Source organism: Hipposideros armiger, unplaced genomic scaffold (assembly GCF_001890085.2).
Source record: "Hipposideros armiger isolate ML-2016 unplaced genomic scaffold, ASM189008v1 scaffold_6, whole genome shotgun sequence".
Classification (NCBI taxonomy): Eukaryota; Metazoa; Chordata; class Mammalia; order Chiroptera; family Hipposideridae; genus Hipposideros; species Hipposideros armiger.
Genome location: NW_017731356.1, coordinates 4,347,938 through 4,361,762, shown reverse-complemented (window position 1 = coordinate 4,361,762; position 13,825 = coordinate 4,347,938). Strand labels below are relative to the sequence as shown.

The 13,825-nt window shown below is 42.5% G+C and overlaps 1 pseudogene; it reads left to right on the top strand.

Annotated features, from left to right (window-relative positions):
• Positions 1-911: 911 nt before the first annotated feature.
• LOC109384964 (ATP synthase subunit g, mitochondrial pseudogene) lies at positions 912-1,222 on the top strand (annotated as a pseudogene).
• The last annotated feature ends 12,603 nt before the right edge of the window (positions 1,223-13,825 follow it).

Here is a 13,825-nt window from a genome sequence, read left to right as displayed (position 1 = left end):
CTACCAATTCAACAGCTGCTGAATTCTAAAGGAGCTTCCGGTAGAACTGGAACAAACGATGTGATGTCAGTCCTGCCAAACCACACCCTTCTTCCGTTTACATTGTGGTGTAAACTGACTACAAAGTTATTTCGGGTGCTTTCTTTTGAGGGATCTTGCCACTTGCCACAAATAACAAAGCCAGGTGGCTTTAAGGATTGGATTCCTCTCTGCCCATGTGCAACTCATAAAATCAAAGGCACCTGCCTTTGAAACTGGAACTCTGGTGATGCCAGTCATATAAAGTCCAGAGCATCAAGGTCCAAATAGGGGCTATGTCTGCAATAGTCACTCATTATCTATTTCTTGGGAGAACTTCCACTGCGTCTCGCCATTGTTTCCCCTCTTGTCTCATTCAATCAGTCACTTAAATAGTCATAAAATATTTAGTGAGCACTTGCTATGTGACAGAACGTTCTAGGTATCAGGAATGTGTCAGGAGCAAAAGAGACAAAAGCTCCTGTCCTCATGGAACTTATTATACTACAGGTGAAACAATAAATACATTGGCGTATTATATATTATTATTAATGGTCATGATTGGCGTGTTGAAAACGAAAGCAGCGAAAGGGGATGGCGGCGGGGGTAAGAGGAGGGAGGGGTTTGACTAAGGCACGTCTGTGTTCAAATGCTGGGAGGTTAAGAACAACTGGCAAAAGAAAAGGCTGAGAAAGAATAGCCAGAGAGGTAGAAGGAAACAAGGAAAGAGTGGTTTTGGAGACCAATAGGATGAGATGACAACTGCGAACTGATTTTCCAACATGGAGGCCATTTGTCACGTGACAAGAGCAGTTCCATAGGAGGGATGGAGGTAAAAGCCTGATTGAAGTACGGTATTTAAGAAATAATGGCAGACTTTCCATCCTAGAACCATGGCCCAGTTTGTCCGTAACCTGGCAGAGAAGGCCCCCGCACTGGTAAACGCTGCTGTGACTTACTCGAAGCCTCGACTGGCCGCATTTTGGCATTATGCCAAGGTTGAGCTGGTTCCTCCAACCCTGCTGAGATCCCTACAGCTATTCAGAGCTTGAAAAAAATAGTCAGTAGTGCTCAAACTGGTAGCTGCAAACAGCTCACAGTTAAGGAAGCTCTGCTGAATGGTTTGGTGGCCACTGAGGTGTGGATGTGGTTTTATGTCGGCGAGATCACAGGCAAGCGTGGCAGCATTGGCTATCATGTTTGAAGACCACTCGTTAACATCTGTTTCTTTTGGGTTTATTGTTTGAATGTTCTTGGGCCTTGTGTGATCAGACTGGTATTTGAATAAAATATGTCAAAAAAAAAGAAAAGAAATAATGGCAGAGGCATATGGAAAGTTTCGACATCATTAGTCTTCAAGAAAATGCTAATTGGCACCATAATGAGAGACCAGTATATCCCAACAAGGTTGGATTAAAGTGTTGGCGAGTATATGGAGATTTGCACTGTTGGTGGCTATGTTAACTGGTAAAACCACTTTGGCAAATTAAGTGGCAGTATCTTCTGAGCTAAACATGACCCTAGGACCCAACAATTCCACTCCTGGCTATACACCCAATACAAATGAGTGCTTATGTGCAGCAAAACACATGTAAGGGTGTTCACAGCAACTTTATTCATAATAGCAAAAAACTGGAAACAATCTAAATAGCCACCCATAGAATGGACAAATAAAGTGTGGTGTGTTCATGAAACAAAAGATAAGAGATGAAAAAGAACAAACTACTGTGTCGCTCAGCATATAGATGAGTCTCACAGAAATGACACTGCATGACAAAAGCTAGACACAAAAGAGTGTGCACGGTTCGATTAATATAACATTCAAAAACAGGCACAATTAATCTATGGTGATGGACTAGCACAAAGCTATTACCTCTGGGGAGATAGTGACCAGAAAGGGGCATGACAAAGCCTCTCTTGAGAACTGATATTATTCTAATCTTGATCAGAGTCATGCTATAGACCTCAGCTCTGTGCACATCATTATATATAAAGTCGCATATTAATAAAAAGAAGATTTTTGAACTAGAATTGGGAAAAGAGAGTCGGGACAACGTTTTCATGTCTTCCCCCAACACTAACATGAACTTCTAAGCACAGCATCTTAGAGTAGGAAAGGAATTAAAGGTGATCCTGTCCAAAGTCCTTCCATGGCGGCCTGTGAGGCACGCTGCTTCCCCGCAGACTGGTGTTCGGATATGAGCCTTTGAGTGTTGGTCACTTTTTTAGATGTCGGCTTATAATTTTGGTTGATTCTTTCGATTATGGTGGTATGACGGCCAAGAGACAAAGGATAGCAAAAGAGATTTAGGGAAAACTTAAAGAACGGCTCCCGCAAAGGTCAAAGACCCCGAAGCATGTGTCTGTATGGAGATGGCAAATTGGGACCAACTCCTCCCTGATATTTTATGAAATGAAGCACCATCTCTGCGCTGAGAAGGTGTATTTCCAGTAGAAAGCAACAGGTGTGCCAAAACTAATTCTGGATTATTGTAACATGGGAGTTTCTCCATAAATGAAAGAAATATAAAAATCTTTTTAGCTTGAATGGCATCCTTGAAATGTTTTCAGGAGAGCTGATAAAGATAATAGACACAAGGATGCTCAAAGTCATGTCCTAAGCCCACACCTGAACCACTGGGCTTGTGCTGAGGCTACAGGTCAGCTTGCCCTGGTGAGGGGCCCTTCCCTCTGTGTTGTTTTGGAATCTGCCAATGACACAGCATAGGGCAAGCCCTTTCCCCCTGGAAGCCAAGCCAACTTCCAGAGCGACACCTTTTCTCGCCAAAGAACACGCCCTGAGCCACATGCAGCTTCCTTGCGTGGTCCCCGACAGTGCGATACAGCGACAGTGGTGTGGAGCGCAGCTCCGGAACGGGGAAGGAGGCTGCCGGACCAGACAGGTTCTTCCTCCTGCCCTCTCTCGCGGCGGCGCCTAGGGCATAGAGGAAGGGCAGTCTTCCCTTCCCTGCAGGAGGTACGTACCCAAAGGGGTGGAAACTGGCTGTGGAAGCAGCTGGCATGGTGGGGAAAAAGCTGTTCATTTTGTGGGAAGAAGCCGCTGGGGAAAGAAGGGAGGAGAATAGTCAGGGAACCCTGGCCTACTGACTACAATCTGTGCTGTCAGAAATTGGGCCATTGGGGTTTCATCAGCACCTGGGTTACAGAAGCCAATGTTGTTTACCTGCTAGGACATGAGTCACCCCTTCACCACACACACACACACACACACACACACACACACACCAAGCTACAAGATCGTATCTTTTGGGGACCATGAACGTAAAGAAATTTATGCTGATAGAAAATGGGAGGAAGATAAAGACAACTAAAAGGGTATATATGGCCCTCAGTGCCAATCAGTGCCACAGTATATGCACAGAAATAGTAATTTACAGATCAAAATCATGCTCACGGCAGCAGACACTGTAGGTTTTCATTAACTAGGCTGATTGAGAAGTGAATGGATATTGGCTAGCAGGCCTTTTCAAGATAAACTCAGGTAGCCTTGTAAAATTATTTTAAATAATATATTTTAATTTTTCATGTACTAAATTAAAAAATAAATTGAATGATAATTTTAAAACGTTGGTTAAAGGGTGGGGAAATGGAGACTCATATAGAAGCATATATAAATTTGTATACATTTTACTGTAAAGTGATTTGGCAATATGTACCAAAAGTCTTAAAATATGAATTTTATTTACTCAGTAATTCTAATTCTGGGACTTTTAAAGGATGTCATTAGAATTGTTTTCAGAGACTGTGCCATTTACACAAAAGCATAATAGATTAGCATTATAATGATGTTTTAAAGAGTATAGTCACTGATGTGGAAATGTGAAAATTTGTTCGGGGTATACTGACTGATGAGTGTGAAAAAAGCATGAGAAAACATATTAAACTACAATGTGAATAGTATGATCCTATTTTGTAAATAAATGTGTAAACAGTTGCATACATAGAAAAAAAATCAGATAAACTTTTTATAAATAGTCTGCATCTCAAAATGATTTCTGTGGAAAAGCCCCAAATTTCTTCATGGCTAGGCCTTAAGGAGTCAGCTGGAAATACAGGGAAAAGAGAGGTGAAGTAATGGAACTTACGACTTAATATTAAATGTCTGAGGCACCAGGCCAGTGTTTCTGAACCTAATGTGTAGATGTTAGGCTCACCACTGGAAATATGGTCATTAATTTGGTCTGGAGGGCCCCCCGAGCTGGTATTGTTCAAGCTTCCCAGGTGATATTAATGTGCAACCACAGTTAGGACCTAATGCATTAAACGGGAGAATGGTTCTCAAAGTGGGGTTCCCGGATCAGCAGCATTAGTATCACCTGGGAACTTGTTAAAAAGGCAAATTATTGGTCCCCAACCTGGACCTACCGAATCAAAAACCCTGGGAGTGGGGCCCGGTAGACTATATTTTAACAAGTCCTTTAAGTAGTTTTGATGTAGGCTAAAGAATGAGAAACACTCATGAAGGAATCATCAGAAACAATGCAGTTCAGTGGACAGGTGACTAACCAGGAAACCTATTTTTAAAAGGCTGGCTCAGAGCTCCAACTGACAGCAGATGGGTTGACCCGTTCTAGAAGTCAGCATATTTATAAGTTTTCCACATTTTAAGAATGAAGTAGGGAAAGGAAATGTCCTTTATCCTGGTAAAATGGACAGTAATATTTCAAAGCAGCCTAAACTGACACATGGGAGAAAGAAAGCCTTGCTTCCACTTAAACACAAAATTACATGTTCCCAGTTCTTGGAAGTGTTTTCCAGTTGCTGCAATTAATGATCCTTTCCCACAGTACTGCTATGTCCTCCCCAGTAGAAAATTTCCACATGGGCCACTGATCATAGGAGCTCCACACCCAGGCTTAACACATCAAAGCTTTCTCTGGCCCCAGGCTAAGGACCAAAATTCCCACAACTGAGGAGGCCCTACACTTTCTGACACCCACCCACGTCTTCATCCTTGTGTCATATGATGTTCCCTGGTATGTTCTGTGCTTTGGATAAATTGGTCTTTTTTCTGTCCCCACAGGACATCCCTCTGACCACAGCCTCTTTGCACATGCTGTAACCTCTGACTAAAACACTCTCCCTTCCTCGTCTTTGTCTGTGTAATTCCTTCAAATCACCTCCACAAGGCAACCTTCCCTGACCCCGTGACCAGGTCACACCCTTCTTCTGTGTTCGAAGAACACAGTGCTCTCTCCTTGAGAGTGTTCCTCTGAGATATGATCTTGCATTTGCCTGTGAGGCTCCTTGACTAAAAACTCTTTCCCCCACCATTTGGCCAGTTCCATACAGTCAAGCTTTCTATCCCTGGTATATAGTGGGCACAGGGGTTGGCATGCAGCAAGGGCTCAAGAATGCTTTTAATGAGTGCATGAATGGATGAATACAGGAATGTATGAATGAATGAATGAATGAATGAATGAACAGTGGTTTGGCTATATTCCAAGACTTCCTACTATTTAAGTTACTGACAGCAGTCACTGACTTGCATTACGCCATCCACAACCCTTGCAGGGAAACAAGACATCCTGAAAAGTAGGTGTGTCTCTTGTGTATCACCACAGTCTGAGTTTGAGGTTGGCTTGAAGAAGAAAACTGAACTAGAAATCAAGAGTGTTTTGCTTAGCTATGATTCCATCTGCATTAGCATGTACACACTAGCTCTCCCACACCCGCATTGGATGTGAGCCATATAGACTGCTTCCTGGCATCACATTAGCAGGCGCTGCTCATTGAGTTCTCTCACCTGAGCTTGTTTTGACAAGCTTAAACTTTCACATACCAAGAGTCTAAATCAGTACAGTACTTGGCTGAAGTCAAAATAGCCATTTAATATAGGTGGAGGGATTCGTGTGAGAGCAAAACGTTCTTCTAAGTAGCTCATGACATGGGTCTTATTGGCAGCCCAGTCTGATAGAGGGGACACGGGACCCCTGGATGTATCAGGTTCCAAGGGTAGAGCAAGAGGCCTCCTCTGAGGAAGTGGCCGGGCTTGTCAGCAGCAATAGTGGATGCAAAAAGGTAATGAAATTCTATTTTTAAAGCATTGAAGAAAAAGAACATTGAATTAAGAATTTTATATCAACTTACATTCTCATTAAAAAAATGGCTCAATAAAAAAAATATTCTTAGGCCTACGCAGCCTCAGGTACACCCTATAAAGATGCTACATTGAATATACTATACGACAAAGTTCTAAATAAGAAAAACATATCCAGGAGCTGCAAAAAGAGATGAGAAAATAAAGGTGATCACATCTCTTGGAGAAGTGTATTGTTTCCCTTTAAAAAAAAAAATCTAGAACCAAAGAAAAGCAAAAAGGGAAGCATTTCATCCAGAACTAAAATTTAGAACACCATGAATACATGAATATGGAGACAAAACATAGTATTTTTTAAGGTGAGATAAAAGTACTAATACATTGGGCAACCAATAAGGGTATATGAACATAAGTATGGATCTTATAAGAAAAAATAGAATATACAACATTTAAAAAGTAGAAGAAAACTCCGTCTATCCTTTGTGAAGCAGGAAATGAGGACAAAGGAATTAGAGGAAGCTATGAAATGAAGAAAGACAGCTCTCTGGGCTGCTCAAGGGTAGTGAATTGGGATCTAGCAGAAGCTGGGGGAAGAGGGAGAAGTAAAAAACATTTCGTTTTGGAGGACAAACCCTTGGTGACCTCCACGTGGTTATTTACCTATTCTTTTCTGAGCTCCGCAATGCTGAGGAATCTCCAAGGGGACCATTGTTCTTACTCAGCTACCATGTCATCAAATGAAGCTATTTGAAAAAATAGAATTTTGTTTCCCCTGCCTGGGAGGGGCGGAGGCCCAGGGAAGTTCTTGAAAGTCTGGCCAACTCTCAAATTTCAAATGAGTGAGCTGGCTCTCAGAGACAAATGGTGGGCCCGACTAATAACCACCACAAAAACTGGCATAAGTGTGCAGGACAAAGGTCTGTCCATGGGGGCCCGTTCCCTATTCTAGGGACTAAGGACAAATGAGTTGTTTGAAACATGCAGCAATCATACTTGTCAACTATTGTAGTTACAGAATTGGGGGCCAGAAGATCCTTAAGAGACAAAAATCCCTGGGCACCGGAAGCGTATGTATTTGACTTGTCTATATATGTACAACTCCAAACATTTGACCTTCATGGTACATTCAAAATGGAAGGAGAATTAATTAGCTTGCATGAGAAGAAACCGACATCCTGGGTTGGGCTGACTTGTGCCAGCACTCACCTTTCCTTGAGCTTTCCAACTTTGAAGGAATGCACTGACCTTCCATTGCCTCTGGACGGAATGGTAATAAAGTATTCGTAATGTTCGATGTGAGAAAATGAGAAAGGCTCGACGGTAATTTCCCCAGCTCTTTCTGGACTGTGTGTTCCGTGGCTTGATGGAACACTGACAAAGCGAGGCAGGCTTAGAAACCCTCAGTTGTGGAGGACATGTCCAGTTGGCAGTGAGTCTGGGCGGCTTTCTGTGGTGGCAGATGTTTCAACACTTGTTTTAGCAAAGCCAGTTCCAGAGCCAAGTGGGGAAGAGCACTCCAGAATGGAATCCCCCCTAGCATGCAACAGGGAGCCATGGGAAATTCATCCCTATGACTCTGCATTTCCAGGACAAGACATCCTGAGGGCACTCATGCTCGGCCCCCACACACAACTTGCGAACACAAAATGTTTGGGGCCTGCCACTAATCCCCATGAAGCATACTTCATTTTTCTGTTTCTCACAGCACAGATTAATCAGCACTCAAACACACTTCTGGAACTTTCCCCAGGGAATTAATTGTTTCCTCGAGGCTACTGCAGACTGGCTTATCTGGCCTCCCTAGTTTTTCAAGACTCCTAGGAATTTCTAAGTTTTAGAAATAAGTACTCTTTCACAAAGTTGCATCAACAAGTTTAATCAATAGGAAATACTGTATAACACATATATTCAACATGCAGTGTTTGCAAACTGCACACACATACGCTGGGATTTCCTATAAAACCTATTTACCTTTCCCATGATCGGAATTGGAGGTGTGTGTACCTTTGTAATTCAGGCCTCACAGCTTACCTCTTTGAATGTCCACAGAACTTGCTTAATGTAGTACTCACCACAAAACTATCATTTCTACCCAGTGCCAGAAAGAGTCTCAGAGTTGGAACTTTGGCTGGTAGAGTGTCTTGCGTTCTAAAACTCAGTGGATTAGTCTGGGCTGTGGGTTGGCGACCTGATTTTTTTTCCTTTTTCTTTTTTGTAATAAGAAGTGTCTTTCATTGATTTTTATTTCTTTTTATATTTTAACTTTGAAAAAATTTTGAATATACCAAGAAGATGATAGATTAGTTAGGTAAACACTACTGGATACATAATCGAGATACAATTGCTCACAGTTTGGAAATTTTATTTATCTGTTTCTCTCTCTCTCTTTCTCTCGCCTGAATCCTTACTTATTCTGCTGGTATTTCCTCAAATACAAACATCCTACATAAACAATAGCGTGAGATACCTAGAATGTGAACAGCAATGTCTTAATATCTGATTAATATTCAAATGGCTCCCAGTTGCCTCTAAAATGTCTTTTGAGTGGATTTCAATTTCTTTCCATATAGAACAGTCCCACACCATTTTAGTTTTGTTTTGTTTTTATGAAATTGGCTTTTAGACGGGACTGGGTAGGTTGACTTGTAGAATGTCCCACAGTCTAGATTTATCTCTGTTTCCTTGTGGTGGGGTTTTTTACCTTGTGGCTCTAATTCTGTATTTCCTGTAAACTGAAAGTTAGGACCAAACAATCCTGAGGTGTCATGTCACCTCATCTGCTTCCTTGAGAGAAGTGGGGAAGCCTTTCATTTGTTTTACTGAACAACAAGTTTTCCTCCTCTCTCTTGCTCCTTTGCATTTCTTACCAAGTCATTCCCTAGGCCCACTGGTCTCTTTTCCTCCAGGTTTCTTCTGCCCTTCAGTTCTGCAGCCCTGTGTGAAAGCCTTGTCACCCTGATTTTTAGGGCTGCTTTGACCTAGGAGAGAAAATTTATTCTACCACCCTTATTTTCATTAACTAATCTTTGATTTTAATCCCTATCATTAAAAACTTTGTCTTTGTAAGAGGCCAAAGATGGCTTTTATAGTCTTAGAGTTTGAAAGTTACTTCAAGTCTCTTTAGGCCAGCCTCCTTTATTCACATATTAATTAGTTAATCAACCCAATAAGCTTATGTTCTAGGTACACTATTAGTCACAAGGGACAGAAAAATGATTAAGATATAGTTTTTGCCCTTGTTAAGTTCAAAGTTGAATTGGGAAGCAGACATATTGATAATTATTTCATCCATCAAAATGTTCCTCACTTCCTCATTTTGCCTTCAAAATAGCCTTGCTGCCTTCCTCCACATTTCTACAGCATTCTATACACATGTTCAGCATTGTGTTTATCTCATGACATTGTGATTATTCATTATTTGTCACTTTTCTACACTAGGCTGAGAGTTCGAGTTTTTAAAGATATTTTTCATCTCAGTGTCTTTAGCATCGAGCATTGATCCATGAAACACAATAGATAGCTAATAAATGTCTGATAAATGAAGTGTTATGTGTTAACTATTATTAGAGAGATACCTGTTAACTGTAATTATAAGATATGAACAAAGCGGTGTAGGGATATTGAGAAGGCAACTTCTGAACTGGAGTTCTAAAAGATGAATAAAGATGGGGGGAAGGATTCACAAGGAGAGGGGGGCTGCATGTAAAGAGGCCTATGGCTTCCAGAGAACGAAGTGACATTTCAAAGATCAAAATATAAGGGACCTTTTATCAGGGGGAGAATATAGAAAGGCGGGTTGGGATTCAACTTTGAAGAGTCTTGACTGCTAAGCTAAAACTGGATTCCATCCCAGAGGCAATAGGGGCAAAGCAGAAGCTTTTTAAGATACGGGATAACATAATCCCTTTTCTGTTTCTGCACAATTGTTCTAATATAGGACTGAAGTGGAGGAAATTGGTGCCAAGGAGGAGAAACAAAGAAGACAAAAGAAACAGAGATACAGTGACTTGTCCACCATCACAGCGCTGGTGAGTCATCATTTCATGGCTACAGACCTGGAGTGGGGCAAGACTATCGAGTTCAAGGTTCTCAGGTGTGGGCATAAGTGTTGTTCATAGGAGGGAAAGGTAAGAGAAACCGGAGCTGCCCAGAATGAAACCGTGGCCCAGGGAGGAATTCAGCTAGGTCATGAAGCGATCCAAGGATTGTTAGATAGGCTGACAGGAAAAGAAAGCATTTTAAGAGGAGGTTAAGACAATGAAAGGCTAGACAAATTGCTGTGTGTGTGCGCGTGGTGCGTGTGTGTGTGTGTGTGGTGCGTGTGTGTGCGCGTGGTGCGTGCGTGTGTGTGTGTGTGTGTGTGTGTGTGTGTACACATGCACTGGTACTAATCTAGAGCCTAGAAGGAAATCGGGCTGCAGAGATAATCAGGGGCTAGTTTGTGTATGGCTCTTGAGTTAACATTAAAAAAATACACACAGCTTTGCATTGTTACCGTCTACAGCTCTATTCTGGCTATCCAAAGTGCTTCGTTTATTAGTCACTTAGCTAGACAGATGAAGGGTTAGTTACCTAGTTGGTTACTTTAGAGCCATATACCTTATGAAAGGCTGTTTCCCGGCTATGGGTTTTCCACTGGTCAGTGGTGGGCAGGCTCTACCTTCTGGAAACAACTAGACCAAACTACCCTCAGCTTTCTCACCAATCCTCACTACAAACAAAACTACAGTGGAAACCCACTGACAGGTTGATAGAATCAACGAAGAAGGCATGCTAAGGCAGGAGTCTGAGGATCTGAGCGTGTCCTGTGGAGGTGCCCACACACCGCTCTCCAACATGGCGGAGAGCCTTACAGCGTGTACACTAAGCCCCACCCAGAAGAAGAGGTGTGGCCGGGAGGAATTTTGCCCCTGGGTTGGTTTCCCACAGGTCCTTATGCACATCTTTGGGTGCTGGCAGCCAACAGAGCTATGCCACAGCCCTTTTTACACCGCTTGGTCCAGGGGCCAGCCTGGAAAGGGGAAAACTGAGAGGCAAGCATTTTCTCAAGAGCCTACTTTCAACCAGCAGCTTCTAATGAGATGAAAAGCACTAGAGAGCAGATTGTCTACTCACCCTTCACTTCTGTTCGTTTCAGTTCTCTCCCTTCTCTCTCTCTCTGAGCTACTGTTGTCAGGGCGGGCTTTGGAAGCGTGAGGGATCCTGTTAAACCATTTTACTTCTCCCTGTTTCATTCATCCAATGACTCCTTCATTCCTTCATTTGTCCCACAAATATTTAGGGAGGCCCTACTATGCACCAGGCACTCTTCTAGGCTTTGGAGATACACCTGTGAACAAAACAGACACACTTCTCTGCCCTTGTGTAACAACTGCAAGCAAAGACAGGCTGACCTGAAAGAATGGACACACAGGTAAGAAAGGTGGAGAATACGTTAGAAGATAATAAGGATGATGGAGAAAAAAAAATACATCAAGGAATGAGAGGCAGAGAGTTCAGAGGTGATAGAAAGAAGGAGGCAAGAACTATAATTTTTGTAAAAAGTGGTGGTCAGGGAGGCACTGGGAAGGAGGTACTACGTGCCTTGAAGGAGGCACCTTCCTCATAGTGCTGCTTCCTCATCTCAAGGGAGTTCTGCAGCTGGTGCCATTCTCAGCTCTTCCAGAAACCCAGAGTCTGCTCTTTGCCCTGGAAGTTTCTTTCACTAAAAAGAACAATAGCTGCTCCAAACCAAGCCCTTCCCCTCCCTCCAAAAGATTTGGTGGTTTATAAATCATCTCTGTACCTCCTGCTATGAAGAATCTACAGAATGATATCAAGACAACTCTGAATTCCCTAGAAAACTGAGGGAAAGGTGTACATAGTGAACTGTTATTGCGCATGGGCTCTGTCCAGGCACCACTTTTAGTGCTTACAAGTAGCAGGACTCACACCAAGCAAGTACTGGTATTACTCAGTTTTACAGATAACGGAAATGAAGGCTTAAAGACATTCAATAGCTTGTCTGTGGTCATAGTGCTAAGTATATTTAGAGGCAGGATTTGAACACAGTGGTTTCCTTCAGAGCCCACACTGTTTGGGAATCACTTCAGTGTTCATATCTGGCCACCACTACATCAAGTTAAGCCTTTATCCTTTCAGGAAGATTTTAAGTGCCTGACTCACAGTACCTTAAATCATGCCTTCCTATAATATGATACAATACTTGACATTACTTTTCCATCCAAATGAACAAGACATGAAGATCCAAACACACTTAGAACATGGCCTTATGACTAAGCCCACTCTAAAAATGGAAGGAAGGGAGGACAAATAGAGTACCAAGGAAAAGAGCTGTTTTCTAGCATCTAGGGTCCTACGGGTCATCACCACAAAACACTGACCCACCATTACTTCACTAATGTTATTTTCAATTTATTCAAACTGCTTTTGATGAGCGTTGACTAAGTGCCAGTCGCTGAGTTGTGGGCACTGATAGAGCCCCTATTTCTCCATGTCAAGAGCGGCAATGATATTAATAGTATTATGTATCCATATCTCACTGGGTTTGGCTGCTATCTGTTCACAGAAGTCTTCAATCCTGATGAATAAAAAGACCTAATTTAAAACTCTGTTTGTTTTTTAAATTTTCTTCAACAATATAAACATTTTAAAAGCAAAGTTTTGAGGGGTGAAACTTTTAGAGAGCAAAGACTGGCATTTCTTTTGGTGAAATGAATAGTGAATTCCTTCTGGAGGCAAACCCCTGCAACTTTCCAGCAACCCATGCTTTGAATGCATGTGGGTTACGCCCTCATTGATCTGTGGACCTTCAGTCATTTCTATGGAGCCCACACCCAGTGTGAACTCAGTCCTGAGGGACATTCCTGAAGGAGGCAGTCTCTTCTATTGTCTATTAGGGCCAAGAATTCAACGGTGACGTGCCCCGGTGACGTGCCCAATGTTCAATGGGCTCCTGTTTGTCCAAGTGGGAGTGATGTCAGGGTCTTGCTCCCTTCATTCCAGGGCCTGCTTAGATGTACATACATCTGGAAGGACATTACGTAATTCTCTTCCATTTGTGGTTAACCATAACAATTTCTCTAATCTAGCCCCCTGGATTATATAAACCAACAGTCAACAGCTGGTGGCGTCAACACACAAGCTCTCTGGTGACTACACGAGGGAAACTCGCCACTATAGTTCCAATAAGACAGTCGGAAAGATGTAAATCATTAACTTGGATGAAAGAGAAAAAATAACTCCACGGAATTTATCTGGGTTGAGAAGAGAACCACATTTACTAGGCTACGGTTTCATTTGTGCATATTTTAATACTTAGAAAAAAACCCAGTGGATTTTTCTATTGAAGAAGCATTTGCTTAGCATATTCCCTGGGCAAAGTCATATTCCAAAGAGGCCAAGGGAGTTGGACCCAAGAAGAGGGTTTAAATGTCGCTGTAGACGGGAAAGCTGGAGAAGAGAGTGAGAGTCCAGGCTGGGAAAATGAACTTAGATGGCGGGAGTGAGAAAAAGCCGCTGCTTGGAGGGAAGCCACGTCATATGTCCCCTTTGCCCTAACGGTTCCGACCAATTGTGTTCTGCTGATCCTGTGTCCCTCAGGAAAGGAAAGAGCTTCCCCCCGCACCCCAAGAAAGCCAGGAACCTGACTCCTAGCCCAGTTCCCTCGTCTCCTATGGCTTTTAGCATCTTCTACTTGTCTAGAGAAGCTGACCCCATTTGAATTCCACTGAAACTGATTTCTTC